This window comes from Hordeum vulgare, chromosome 6H (assembly GCF_904849725.1).
Source record: "Hordeum vulgare subsp. vulgare chromosome 6H, MorexV3_pseudomolecules_assembly, whole genome shotgun sequence".
NCBI classification, from domain to species: domain Eukaryota; kingdom Viridiplantae; phylum Streptophyta; class Magnoliopsida; order Poales; family Poaceae; genus Hordeum; species Hordeum vulgare.
The window spans coordinates 492,860,243-492,873,767 of NC_058523.1; positions in this window are offsets into that span (position 1 = coordinate 492,860,243).

The window sequence follows — 13,525 nt, forward strand, 5'->3', positions numbered from 1 at the left end:
TGATTCTTGCTCCCATAAATTGTTCGCTTGAAAAATCCTATGCATTGGAAGTGGGTTAGACTTAAATTTTCTTGTCATGTGATTCATGATGCTCTCTTGCATGACTCAATTACTACTTTTTATAGGAGCATCATTGAAATCATTATGCCTAGCTAAAGGCATTAAAGAAAATCGCTTGTTAGGAGACAACCCAACACTTTTGCTTTCTGTTTTTGTGTGTTCACATTATTAATCTACTGTGGTAATTGTGTTTTATAGTTTTTACTTCAATAAAGTGCCAAGTAAAGCCTTTGGGATAGTGTGGATACTTGTTAGTTTTATTCCGTGAAAAAATAGAAACTTTTACGTCAAGTGCAGATTTTCTCTAATTTTACTGGAGCGTCAAACAATTCTGATTTTTTACATAGTTTTGGTATGCAAATTCTTAGCGTTTCCTAATTTTTAAGAATTTTAGGGTCACGGAAATATGGTGTTCATTCATATCTTCACAGGTTGTTCTGTTTTTGACAGATTCTGTTTTGCATGCATAGTTTGCTTGCTTTAGTGTTTACAGAGCTTATATTGAATGATATAAATTATGGTAATGGTAGAATACAATAGGTATTATGTGATAACAATTATGAATCTTGTCTTGACAGTACCTATGTGAATGATCTATCTTTATTACACTAACTCATCTCACGAAGTTCCGTTAAGTTTTGTGTGATTGAAGTTTTCAAGTTTTGAGTGAGATACCAATATGAGGAGAATAACGAGCAGCAATAACCTAATCTTGGGGATGCCCAAGACACCCCCAAGGTAATATACAAGGAAGACTCAAGCGTCTAAGCTTGGGGATGCCCTGGAAGGCATTCCCCTTTTCAACTCCAACATTCTCAGTATATCTTACTTGGAGCTATATTTTTATCCGTCGAATGATATGTTTTTTGTTTGGAGCATCATTTTGTTTTGTTTTACTCTGTTATATGTTCTTTATAATATTTCTTTTCAATAAAAAGTTCCAAGAATGGCCTTTAGAATGCTTAAATTGCATGTGTGATGTGTGCTGTACAAAAACAGAAACTTTTGCTATAGTTTTTGAATTAGCAGATTTTACTAGAACGTGGAAAGTTGCTGAAATATTTACACAATGATGTCATACAAATTATTTATCATGTCCTAAATTTTCAGAATTTTTGGAGGTGCAGAAGTACACGTTTTAAATAGACTGCTGCAAACTGTCTTGTTTAGATAGATTGTTGTCATAGTTTTGTTATCTATTTATCTTATAGTTTCCATAGCCTATATTGGTAGATATAAATTGTAGAAATTATATGCAACAGTAAATAAAGTTTGAAAATTATTATGCAACTTTTCTTGGCCGTATATAAAGATTTGATTATGCTTATGTGCACTAACATATCTCACGAGTTCTTTTCAAGTTTTGTGTGGATGAAGTTTTTGAGACTTAGGTGAAATCGGGATATTATAGGATTGAACGAGATACAAAAGCTCAATCTTGGGGATGACTAAGGCACCCCAAGTAAATATTTTAAGAAGTCTCAAGAATCTAAGCTTGGGGATGCTATGTTGAGCCCAAATTTTTTTATTTATCCACATGATATGTGCTATTCTTGGAGTGCATTTTTTGTTTTAGTTCGTTGTTTGAATAAAATACACAGAACTGAAAACCTTTATTGAGAGAGAGTCTTCAAATAGCTACTTAATTGTTTAACTACTCATTGATCTTCACTTATATCTTTTTGAGAGTAGTTTGATGTTTACTCTTGTGCTTCACTTATATCCTGAGAGTAAATTTTGAATTAATGAAATATCATAAATTTGAAATCATGAATGTTCTTTATGACTTGTAGTACTTTCACATTTGGTTTACAAAGAAAATATATTGAAGTTTGACAATCACAATATTGGTCATACAAGCAATTCATGAATGACTAGTATAACAAAGAGAACTTTTACATACAAATATATTATCTTGGACATCTTTTATGATTGTGAATACCAAATAATTATTTTCAAACTTGATCAAATAGTTAAAGTTGAACAAGGAAGACAACATATGTTGGAAATATGCCCTAGAGGCAATAATAAAATAGTTATTATTATATTTCCTGTTTCAAGATAATCGTTTATTATCCATGCTATAATTGTATTGAATGGAAACATAAATACATGTGTGGATACATAGAAAAAATATTGTCCCTAGTAAGCCTCTAGTTGACTGGTTCGTTGATGAAAGATGGTTAAGGTTTCCTAGCCATGGACAAGTGTTGTCACTTGATAACGGGATCACATCATTAGGAGAATGATGTGATGGAAAAGACCCAAACTATAAACGTAGCATGCGATCGTGTTATTTTGTTGCTATTGTTTTCTGCATGTCAAGTATACATTCCTATGACCATGAGATCATGTAACTCACTGACACCAGAGGAATGTCTTGTGTATATCAAACTATTGGAATTATGCCCTAGAGGCAATAATAAATGTATAGTTATTATTATAATTCCTGTATCAAGATAATAGTTTATTATCCATGCTATAATTGTATTGAATGAAGACTCATTTGCATGTGTGGATACATAGACAAAACACCGTCCCTAGCATGCCTCTAGTTGGCTAGCCAGTTGATCGATGATAGTCAGTGTCTTCTGATTATGAACAAGGTGTTGTTGCTTGATAACTGGATCACGTCATTGGGAGAATCACGTGATGGACTAGACCCAAACTAATAGACGTAGCATGTTGATCGTGTCATTTTGTTGCTACTGTTTTCTGCGTGTCAAGTATTTATTCCTATGACCATGAGATCATATAACTCACTGACACCGGAGGAATGCTTTGTGTGTATCAAACGTCGCAACGTAACTGGGTGACTATAAAGATGCTCTACAGGTATCTCCGAAGGTGTTAGTTGAGTTAGTATGGATCAAGACTGGGATTTGTCACTCCGTGTGACGGAGAGGTATCTCGGGGGCCACTCGGTAATACAACATCACACACAAGCCTTGCAAGCAATGTAACTTAGTGTAAGTTGCGGGATCTTGTATTACGGAACGAGTAAAGAGACTTGCCGGTAAACGAGATTGAAATAGGTATACGGATACTGACGATCGAATCTCGGGCAAGTAACATACCGAAGGACAAAGGGAATGACATACGGGATTATACGAATCCTTGGCACTGAGGTTCAAACGATAAAGATCTTCATAGAATATGTAGGATCCAATATGGGCATCCAGGTCCCGCTATTGGATATTGACCGAGGAGTCTCTCGGGTCATGTCTACATAGTTCTCGAACCCGCATGGTCTGCACACTTAAGGTTCGACGTTGTTTTATGCGTATTTGAGTTATATGGTTGGTTACCTAATGTTGTTCGGAGTCCCGGATGAGATCACGGACGTCACGAGGGTTTCCGGAATGGTCCGGAAACGAAGATTGATATATAGGATGACCTCATTTGATTACCGGAAGGTTTTCGGAGTTACCGGGAATGTACCGGGAATGACGAATGGGTTCCGGGAGTTCACCGGAGGGGGCAACCCACCCCGGGGAAGCCCATAGGCTTTGGGGAGACACACCAGCCCTTAGTGGGCTGGTGGGACAGCCCCAAGGGGGCCTATGCACCAAGGAAAGGAAATCAAAGGAAGAGAAAAAAAAAGAGGGAAGAAGTGGGAAGGGAGGGGGACTCCTCCCACCAAACCAAGTCCAACTCGGTTGGGGGGGGTAGTCCTCCCCCCCTTGGCTCGGCCGACCCCTTGGGAGTCCCTTGGACCCCAAGGCAAGGTCCCCCTCCCTCCTCCTATATATATGGGGCTTTTAGGGCAGATTTGAGACGACTTTCTCACGGCTGCCCGACCACATACCTCCATAGTTTTTCCTCTAGATCGCGTTTCTGCGGAGCTCGGGCGGAGCCCTGCTGAGACGAGATCATCACCAACCTCCGGAGCGCCGTCACGCTGCCGGAGAACTCTTCTACCTCTCCGTCTCTCTTGCTGGATCAAGAAGGCCAGATCATCGTCGAGCTGCACGTGCGCTGAACGCGGAGGTGCCGTCCGTTCGGTACTAGATCGTGGGACTGATCGCGGGATTGTTCGCAGGGCGGATCGAGGGACGTGAGGACGTTCCACTACATCAACCGCTTTCTCTAACGCTTCTGCTGTACGATCTACAAGGGTACGTAGATCACTCATCCCCTCTCGTAGATGGACATCACCATGATAGGTCTTCGTGCGCGTAGGAAAATTTTTGTTTCCCATGCGACGTTCCCCAACAGTGGTATCAGAGTCAGGTTCATGCGTAGATGTCTTCTCGAGTAGAACACAAAAGGTTTTGTGGGCGGTGATGTGCGTTTTGCTGTCCTCGTTAGTCTTTTCTTGATTCCGCGGTAATGTTGGATTGAAGCGGCTTGGACCGACATTACTCGTACGCTTACGAGAGACTGGTTTCATCGTTACGAGTAACCCCCTTTGCTCAAAGATGACTGGCAAGTGACGGTTTCTCCAACTTTAGTTGAATCGTATTTGACCGAGGAGGTCCTTGGATGAGGTTAAATAGCAACTCATAGATCTCCGTTGTGGTGTTTGCGTAAGTAAGATGCGATCCTACTAGATACCCTTGGTCACCACGTAAAACATGCAACAACAAAATTAGAGGACGTCTAACTTGTTTTCGCAGGGTATGATTGTGATGTGATATGGCCAATGATGTGATGTGATATATTGGATGTATGAGATGATCATGTTGTAATAGAAATATCGACTTGCACGTCGATGGTACGGCAACCGGCAGGAGCCATAGGGTTGTCTTTATACTAACGTTTGTGCTTGCAGATGCGTTTACTATTTTGCTAGGATGTAGCTTTAGTAGTAATAGCATGAGTAGCACGACAACCCCGATGGCAACACGTTGATGGATGATCATGGTGTGGCGCCGGTGACAAGAAGATCGTGCCGGTGCTTTGGTGATGGAGATCAAGAAGCACGTGATGATGGCCATATCATGTCACTTATGAATTGCATGTGATGTTAATCCTTTTATACACCTTATTTTGCTTAGAACGACGGTAGCATTATGAGGTGATCTCTCACTGAAATTTCAAGACGAAATTGTGTTCTCCCCGACTGTGCACCGTTGCTATAGTTCGTCGTTTCGAGACACCACGTGATGATCGGGTGTGATAGACTCAACGTTCACATACAACGGGTGCAAAACAGTTGCGCACGCGGAACACTCGGGTTAAGCTTGACGAGCCTAGCATGTGCAGACATGGCCTCGGAACACATGAGACCGAAAGGTCGATCATGAATCATATAGTTGATATGATTAGCATAGGGATGCTTACCACTGAAACTACTCTCGACTCACGTGATGATCGGACTTGGGATAGTGTAAGTGGATCATGAACCACTCAAATGACTAGAGAGATGTACTTTTTGAGTGGGAGTTTAGCATATAATTTGATTAAGTTGAACTCTAATTATCTTGAACATAGTCTAAGTCCACTTTGAATATATTTGTGTTGTAGATCATGGCTCACGCAAATGTCATCCTGAATTTTAATACGTTCCTAGAGAAAGCTAAGTTGAAAGATGATGGAAGCAACTTTGTAGACTGGGCTCGTAATCTTAAGCTAATCTTACAAGCTGGAAAGAAGGATTATGTCCTTAATGCTGTGCTAGGAGATGAACCACCCGCTACGGCTGATCAGGATGTTAAGAACGCTTGGTTGGCGCGTAAGGAGGACTACTCAATAGTTCAATGTGCGGTCTTGTATGGCTTAGAACCGGGACTTCAACGTCGCTTTGAGCGTCATGGAGCATTTGAGATGTTCCAGGAGTTGAAGTTTATCTTTCAGAAGAACGCCCGGATCGAGAGGTATGAGACCTCTGATAAATTCTATGCTTGCAAGATGGAGGAAAACTCGTCTGTCAGTGAACATGTGCTCAAAATGTCTGGGTACTCAAACCGTCTAGCTGAACTGGGGATTGAACTCCCGCAAGAAGCTATCACTGACGGGATTCTTCAATCACTGCCGCCAATCTATAAAGGCTTTGTGTTGAACTACAACATGCAAGGGATGAACAAGTCTCCCGGCGAGTTGTTTGCGATGCTGAAAGTCGCAGAGTCTTAACTCCGTAAAGAGCATCAAGTGTTGATGGTGAGCAAGACCACTAGTTTCAAGAGAAACGGCAAAGGCAAGAAGGGCAATTCGAAGAAGAGCGGCAAGCCTGTTGCCAATCTGCCGAAGAAACCCAAGGCTGGACCTAAGCCTGAAACAGAGTGCTTCTATTGCAAGGGTATGGGTCACTGGAAGCGCAATTGCCTCAAGTATCTGGCAGATAAGAAGGCGGGCAAAGAAAAATCAGGTATATTTGATATACATGTTATTGATGTGTACTTAACCGGCTCTCGTAGTAGTTCCTGGGTATTCGATACCGGTTCTGTTGCTCACATTTGCAACTCGAAGCAGGAACTGCGGAATAGACGAAGGCTGGCGAAAGACGAAGTGACGATGCGCGTAGGAAACGGTTCCAAGGTTGATGCAATCGCCGTCGGCACAGTGTCACTTCAACTACCATCGGGATTAGTGATGAACTTAAATCATTGTTATTTAGTGCCTGCGTTGAGCATGCACATTATATCTGGATCTTGTTTATTGCGAGACGGTTACTCTTTTAAGTCTGAGAATAATGGTTGTTCTATTTCTATGAGTAACATCTTTTATGGTCATGCACCGAATGTGAGAGGATTGTTCATATTGAATCTCGATAGCGATACGCATATACATAACATTGAGACCAAAAGAGTTAGAGTAAACAATGATAGCGCCATATTTTTGTGGCACTACCGCTTGGGTCATATTGGTGTAAAGCGCATGAAGAAACTACATGCTGATGGACTTTTGGAGTCACTTGACTTTGATTCACTTGACACGTGCGAACCATGCCTCATGGGCAAGATGACTAAGACTCCGTTCTCCGGAACAATGGAGCGTGCAAGTGACTTGTTGGAAATCATACATACCGATGTGTGTGGTCCGATGAGCGTGGAGGCACGCGACGGATATCGTTATTTTCTCACATTCACTGACGATTTAAGTAGATATGGTTATGTCTACTTGATGAAGCACAAGTCTGAAACATTTGAAAAGTTCAAGCAATTTCAGAGTGAAGTGGAAAATCATCGTAACAAGAAGATCAAGTTCCTACGGTCTGATCGTGGGGGTGAATATCTGAGTTTCGAGTTTGGTACTCACTTAAGACAATGTGGAATTGTTTCGCAGTTAACACCCCGTGGAACACCACAGCGTAATGGTGTGTCCGAACGTCGTAATCGTACTTTGTTAGAGATGGTGCGATCTATGATGTCTCTTACTGATTTGCCGTTATCATTTTGGGGTTATGCATTAGAAACAGCTGCATTCACTTTAAATAGGGCACCATCAAAATCCGTTGAGACGACACCATACGAACTGTGGTATGGCAAAAGACCAAAGTTGTCGTTTCTTAAAGTTTGGGGATGTGATGCTTATGTCAAAAAGCTTCAGCCTGAAAAGCTGGAACCCAAAGCGGAAAAGTGCGTCTTCATAGGTTACCCAAAAGAGACAGTTGGGTACACCTTCTATCTCAAATCCGAGGGCAAAGTGTTTGTTGCTATAAACGGAACTTTTCTCGAGAAGGAGTTTCTCTCGAGAGAATTGAGTGGGAGGAAGATAGAACTTGACAAGGTTGTCGAACCTCTCATCCCTCTGGATGGTGGCGCAGGGCAAGGGGAAACCTCTGTCGTTGCGACACCAGTTGAGGAGGAAGTTAATGATGATGATCATGAAACTCCAGTTCAAGTTTCTGTTGAACCACGCAGGTCGACGAGATCACGCGCTGCTCCAGAGTGGTACGGTAATCCCGTCTTATCAATCATGTTGTTAGACAACAATGAACCTGCAAATTATGAAGAAGCAATGGTGGGCCTAGATTCCAACAAATGGCTAGAAGCCATGAAATCCGAGATAGGATCCATGTATGAGAACAAAGTGTGGACTTTGGAGATACTACCTGAGGGCCGCAAGGCTATTCAGAACAAATGGATTTTTAAGAAGAAGACGGACGCTGACGGTAATGTGACCGTTTATAAAGCTCGGCTTGTGGCAAAGGGTTTTTCACAAGTTCCAGGAGTTGACTACGATGAGACCTTCTCACCCGTAGCGATGCTTAAATCCGTCAGAATCATGTTAGCAATAGCTGCATTTTTCGATTATGAAATCTGGCAGATGGATGTCAAAATGGCGTTCCTTAACGGTTTCCTTAAGGAAGAGTTGTATATGATGCAACCCGAAGGTTTTGTCGATCCTGAAAATGCTGACAAGGTGTGCAAGCTCCAGCGATCCATTTATGGACTGGTGCAAGCATCTCGGAGTTGGAACAAACGTTTTGATGAAGTGATCAAAGCGTTTGGGTTTATACAAGTGGTTGGAGAATCTTGTATTTACAAGAAAGTGAGTGGGAGCTCTGTGGCGTTTCTAATATTATATGTGGATGACATATTACTGATTGGAAACAACGTAGAGCTTTTGGAGAGCATAAAAGGTTACTTGAATAAAAGTTTATCTATGAAGGACCTAGGAGAAGCTGCTTACATTCTAGGCATTAAGATCTATAGGGATAGATCAAAAAGCCTGATAGGACTTTCACAAAGCACATACCTTGATAAAGTTTTGAAGAGGTTCAAAATGGAACAGTCCAAGAAAGGGTTCTTGCCAGTGTTACAAGGTACGAGATTGAGTAAGACTCAGTGCCCAGCAACTGATGAAGATAGAGAGCATATGCGCTCCGTCCCCTATGCTTCAGCCATAGGTTCTATCATGTATGCGATGCTGTGCACTAGACGGGATGTTAGCCTGGCCATAAGTATGGCAGGTAGGTTCCGGAGTAATCCAGGAGTGGATCACTGGACAGCGGTCAAGAATATCCTGAAGTACCTGAAAAGGACTAAGGAGATGTTTCTCGTGTATGGAGGTGACGAAGAGCTCGCCGTAAAAGGTTACGTCGATGCAAGCTTTGACACAGATCCGGATGACTCTAAGTCGCAAACCGGATACGTGTTTATTCTTAATGGGGGTGCAGTAAGCTGGTGCAGTTCCAAGCAAAGCGTCGTAGCAGATTCTACATGTGAAGCGGAGTACATGGCTGCCTCAGAGGCGGCTAAGGAGGGTGTCTGGATGAAGCAGTTCATGACGGATCTTGGAGTGGTGCCAAGTGCACTGGATCCAATAACCTTGTTCTGTGACAACACTGGTGCCATTGCCTTAGCAAAGGAACCAAGGTTTCACAAGAAGACCAGACACATCAAACGATGCTTCAACCTCATCCGCGACTACGTCGAGGAGGAGGACGTAAATATATGCAAAGTGCACACGGATCTGAATGTAGCAGACCCGCTGACTAAACCTCTTCCACGTCCAAAACATGATCGACACCAGAACTGTATGGGTGTTAGATTTATTACAATGTAATTCACATGGTGATGTGAGGGCTAGATTATTGACTCTAGTGCAAGTGGGAGACTGTTGGAATTATGCCCTAGAGGCAATAATAAATGTATAGTTATTATTATAATTCCTGTATCAAGATAATAGTTTATTATCCATGCTATAATTGTATTGAATGAAGACTCATTTGCATGTGTGGATACATAGACAAAACACCGTCCCTAGCATGCCTCTAGTTGGCTAGCCAGTTGATCGATGATAGTCAGTGTCTTCTGATTATGAACAAGGTGTTGTTGCTTGATAACTGGATCACGTCATTGGGAGAATCACGTGATGGACTAGACCCAAACTAATAAACGTAGCATGTTGATCGTGTCATTTTGTTGCTACTGTTTTCTGCATGTCAAGTATTTATTCCTATGACCATGAGATCATATAACTCACTGACACCGGAGGAATGCTTTGTGTGTATCAAACGTCGCAACGTAACTGGGTGACTATAAAGATGCTCTACAGGTATCTCCGAAGGTGTTAGTTGAGTTAGTATGGATCAAGACTGGGATTTGTCACTCCGTGTAACGGAGAGGTATCTCGGGGCCCACTCGGTAATACAACATCACACACAAGCCTTGCAAGCAATGTAACTTAGTGTAAGTTGCGGGATTTTGTATTACGGAACGAGTAAAGAGACTTGCCGGTAAACGAGATTGAAATAGGTATACGGATACTGACGATCGAATCTCGGGCAAGTAACATACCGAAGGACAAAGGGAATGACATACGGGATTATACGAATCCTTGGCACTGAGGTTCAAACGATAAAGGTCTTCATAGAATATGTAGGATCCAATATGGGCATCCAGGTCCCGCTATTGGATATTGACCGAGGAGTCTCTCGGGTCATGTCTACATAGTTCTCGAAGCCGCATGGTCTGCACACTTAAGGTTCGACGTTGTTTTATGCGTATTTGAGTTATATGGTTGGTTACCGAATGTTGTTCGGAGTCCCGGATGAGATCACGGACGTCACGAGGGTTTTCAGAATGGTCCGGAAACGAAGATTGATATATAGGATGACCTCATTTGATTACCGGAAGGTTTTCGGAGTTACCGGGAATGTACCGGGAATGACGAATGGGTTCCGGGAGTTCACCGGGGGGGGGGGGCAACCCACCCCGGGGAAGCCCATAGGCTTTGGGGAGACACACCAGCCCTTAGTGGGCTGGTGGGACAGCCCCAAGGGGGCCTATGTGCCAAGGAAAGGAAATCAAAGGAAGAGAAAAAAAAAGAGGGAAGAAGTGGGAAGGGAGGGGGACTCCTCCCACCAAACCAAGTCCAACTCGGTTTGGGGGGGAGTCCTCCCCCCCTTGGCTCGGCTGACCCCTTAGGAGTCCCTTGGACCCCAAGGCAAGGTCCCCCTCCCTCCTCCTATATATATGGGGCTTTTAGGGCAGATTTGAGACGACTTTCTCACGGCTGCCCGACCACATACCTCCATAGTTTTTCCTCTAGATCGCGTTTCTTCGGAGCTCGGGCGGAGCCTTGCTGAGACGAGATCATCACCAACCTCCGGAGCGCCGTCACGCTGCCGGAGAACTCTTCTACCTCTCCGTCTCTCTTGCTGGATCAAGAAGGTCGAGATCATCGTCGAGCTGTACATGTGCTGAACGCGGAGGTGCCGTCTGTTCGGTAGTAGATCGTGGGACTGATCGCGGGATTGTTCGCGGGGCGGATCGAGGGACGTGAGGACGTTCCACTACATCAACCGCGTTCTCTAACGCTTCTGCTGTATGATCTACAAGGGTACGTAGATCACTCATCCCCTCTCGTAGATGGACATCACCATGATAGGTCTTCGTGCGCGTAGGAAAATTTTTGTTTCCCATGCGACGTTCCCCAACACAAACGTCACAACGTTACTGGGTGACTATAAAGGTGCTCTACATGTATCTCCGAAGGTGTTCCTTGAGTTGGCATGGGTCAAGACTCAATACTGGGATTTGTCACTCTGTATGAAATTTTTGCTTTTGCCACAGAGTGGCAATTGTGATGATTGTCAGGAGCGAAGAGTGGCAAAAGTGAAATGTCAAAAGCTAGAGTGGCATAATGAAAGTTGGTAAAAACTATCGTGGCAAAAACAAAATTTTCCCTTTATTTTTTATTTTTTTCACGAATACGCAAATATTGCGTATCATTGCATCGATAGGACAGGTGAAGAAGTAAGCTTTTCGGTTACAAGAGCCACGCATACACAGGACGGCGCAGGCCCAAAGAACCGGAGCAGTGAAAGGTAGGGGATGCTCGTCCCCAATACATCAAAAGAGTTCTATCCCTCAGAAATCATGATTGCCAAGCCATTGGCGTCGGCGCTAGCCCATAGGCATGCGTCTTCTTGGATGCCCTGCAATAGTCTCGCGGTGGATGACTGAAGGTGATCGAAGATACAACCGTTCCTATGCTTCCAGATCGCCCATGCAGTGAGTGCGATGATGGAATTGAGCCCTTTTCGGAGGGCGGTGGAGGATGTGGAGCATGCGGTGGTCCACCATTCCGCGTACAGTGTGTTCGGGCTCGGGATCGTAGTAGTGAAGCGACACCATGAGAGGACCTCGTGACATACGTGTCGCGAGAACGGGCAGGCAGTGAAGAGGTGATGTATGTCTTTGGTAGCCTGGTCGCAGAGTGCACACATGTCGTTGTGTGGCAGCCCATGTCGAGTGAGGCGGTCCTCCGTCCAACAATGATGCTGCATGGCAAAGCATATGAAAGCCTTGATGCGTAGGGGGGAGCAGGTCTTCCATGTTAACTTCCAAGATGCATCAAGCATAGAGCCATGGAAGAGGGCCAGGTAACAGGATTTGTCCAAGTAGATGTCGGACTCCTTCCACCTCCAGCGCAGCTCGTCTGGGCCAGCCTTAAGAGTTCTATGTCGCATGATGCGCCAAAGTTCAATGTATTGCACAAGGGCCGCGGGGGCCATGTGTTGGAAATATGCCCTAGATGCAATAATAAAATGGTTAATATCATATTTCCTTGTTCATGATAATCGTCTATTGTTCATGCTATAATTGTACTAACAGGAAACAGTAATACATGTGTCAAACGTCACAACGTAACTGGGTGACTATAAAGGTGCACTACGGGTACTTCTGAAAGTGTCTATTGGGTTGGTACGAATCGAGATCGGGATTTGTCACTCCACGTGACGGAGAGGTGTCTCTGGGCCCACTCGGTAGAACATCATCATGAGCTCAATGTGACTAAGGAGTTAGTCACACGATGACGTGCTACGGAACGAGTAAAGAGACTTACCGGTAACGAGATTCAACAAGGTATAGGTATACCGACGATCGAATCTCGGGCAAGTTCTATACCGACAGACAAAGGGAATTTTATACGGGATTGATTGAATCCTTGACATCGTGGTTCTTCCGATGAGATCATCATGGAGCAAGTGGGAGCCACCATGGGTATCTAGACCCCGCTGATGGTTATTGGCCGGAGAGGTGTCTCGGTCATGTCTACCTGTCTCCCGAACCCGTAGGGTCTACACACTTAAGGTTTGATGACGCTAAGGTTATAGGGAATTGTTATACGAGGTTATCGAAAGTTGTTCGGAGTCCCGGATGAGATCCCGGACATCACGAGGAGCTCCGGAATGGTCCGGAGGTAAAGATTGATATATAGGACGGATGGTTTCGGACACCGGAAGTGTTTCGAGCGTCACCGATAACGTACCGGGACCACCGGGACCATCGGAGGTGGCCCCGGGGGTCCACCGGAAGGGAGCAATGACCCCGGGAGGCCAAGTGCAGGAGGGAACCAGCCCCTAGGTGGGATGGTGCGCCCCCCCCCCCCCACTCAGCCCATGGCGCAAGAAGTTTGAGAGGGGGGGAACCCTAGTGCAGGTGGGCCTAAGGCCCACCAGAAGGGTGCGCCACCCCTCCTCCCCCCTTGGCCGCCGCACCTCCCCCCATCTTGGGCTGCCGCCCCTCCCAAGAGAAGGAAACCCTCAAGGGGGCGCAGCCCCTCCCTC